Raw genomic sequence first — 2,116 nt, forward strand, 5'->3', positions numbered from 1 at the left:
ACTCAAGGACCAAACATCCAGTACCTCCAAGTGACTAATTTCCATTTCAAAGAGCCCATTTGTTTTATCTGGCAATTAGCTTGCATCCTCTGTAGAAAATGACTCCATAAATACCACCGAGCTCCCAGCCAATCTCCCCTTTTAAATATATTTTAAGTGCATGATTAATACACTTTCCCAGCCCCTGTCTGGGACTGTGCAGGGAGGTCAGGGAGCAGGTAAATGAAAGAAAATGGCTTCACTCGGCATTGACTGGGCTATTAATCACTGCCCATTTTCTATAAATCATGGCAGATGGCAGGAGCAGGCAGGCACTCGTGGGAAATGACACTCTGTGCATGACGGGAATCGCGGAGCGCAGCAGACACTGGCGGGGGAAGAGGCTGCTGCTCACCCTGCTGTCCCCAGTGCAGGGAGGCCATGGCACTACACCTGTGACTCACCTCCACGTGGCAGCTCTGCCCTGTAAGAATGGGTGTGAAATGTGCAGGAGCCCTGGAAAATTCACAGAATCACAGCTGGGCTGGATGGGTCTGTCTGGGGATGGCTCTGCTTCCCATCAGGCACAGGGCAGCAGAGGGGAGGATTTGCTGCATGTGGGCAGTGAGCACTGAGGAGTCTGAGTCCTGAGCATCAGCAGCTTCTAACCACCGTGGTCAGGGATACTTCTAATCAGAGCAACAATTAAAGATTTTGCTCCTGACACTGAATGCTCATGATTGCTTTGCCTCAGAGCAGATGCAGGCGGGAAACGTGAGGGAAGAAGTTAGACTGATAAAGTGAGGGGGGCAGATAGATCCCAAAATGAGCTTGCATTTGGCAGCAGCATTCATCTAGGCATTTTCTGTGCTGTAGTCTTGGAGGGATTCCCTATTCATTTCAGCCTGGGAAATGCAGGCTCTTCCCTCCTGGAGTGACCTTCTAATACTGCCTGGCAGTGCTGTGGGAGTTGTGCTTCCCTGTATCTCTAGTGCATCTATGGGTGGTGGAAAGCAGCAACTGTTTTTAGGAGAACAGACAAAACTATACATATGAAAAGAGTATTTTAAATGGAGGCTGTATGAAAGAGGAGAAAAATACAAATGATGGGCTCTCTTCTCCTGCACATTGCCAGTCCCAGTGAAACCAGCTGAAATAATCCTCCGCTGCACTTGGTATTTCTTCCACAGGGAATGGGATTTTTCCTGTCACCTCTCTTTTCTACCAGAGAGGCAGAGAGATGTGTTTTTCCCTCCTTAGATGCAAGGAGAGCTTATGTTGAGCTAATCAGTTTTGCTTTCCCACAGCCTTGCATTGCCCTGCTTACCCCAGCCAGCCCTGCAGCTGGACACCCTTGATGCTGCCTGGCAAGGAGAGCAGCATCCCTGCCCACAGCCCCTCCTGCACAGCTCTCACCTCCAGCCCTGCTACACAACAGCAACAGCTCCTGTCTTGCTGGCAAAATAGCTGGAAGAGCAAACTAGGCTGGCTGCCAGGGACTCCCAGTTAAGTCAGCACCAGCAGGGTGATAATGGTCCAGAGCAAGGAAAACCAGGATCATCTGCTCCAGGCCAGAGTCTGTCCTGTCAGCAGGGAAAAGAATGGCCAAGGGTGGGAGGGATGGACATAGTAAGTGGATTTAAGGCTTGTGAAGGACAAGTTTTTGTCCATCCCTGAGAAGGTTAAAATGGAGAATGGCTCCCTGAGGGATGTGGTGGGAACTTGAGTGTGCTGAGGTGAGTGTGTGCTGCTGGGCGTGAGAGTCACAGGGACCTGCAGGGTGACGGATGCAGAAAGTGAGCAGCAAAGTAATCTTGGAAACATGTGACCAGCAAAGGAAGAAACAGCCTCAAAAAGCCTAAAGGACCCATAAAGGCAGTGAGTGGGAGATGTGAAGCAGAAGACATGTGAGATAGGAAAGGAGAGATTAATATGCCACAGCCAAGAAAGCTTCACATTATGAAGCGCAGGCGGGGTGATGGAGAGGATGGCACGGGGACTTCAAACAGCAGCTGGGTGGCCTTGGTGCCTGCTGAAGTCATCTTCCCCGGCCCAGGAGCTGCCTGGGGATGTTGTGTGGCTCCTGCTGCTCCACCAGCACAGCTGGGTCAGGCGAGGAGGAGGAGGGCTGGCAGCC

This window comes from Geospiza fortis, unplaced genomic scaffold, assembly GCF_000277835.1.
Source record: "Geospiza fortis unplaced genomic scaffold, GeoFor_1.0 scaffold112, whole genome shotgun sequence".
In the NCBI taxonomy this organism is placed as follows: domain Eukaryota; kingdom Metazoa; phylum Chordata; class Aves; order Passeriformes; family Thraupidae; genus Geospiza; species Geospiza fortis.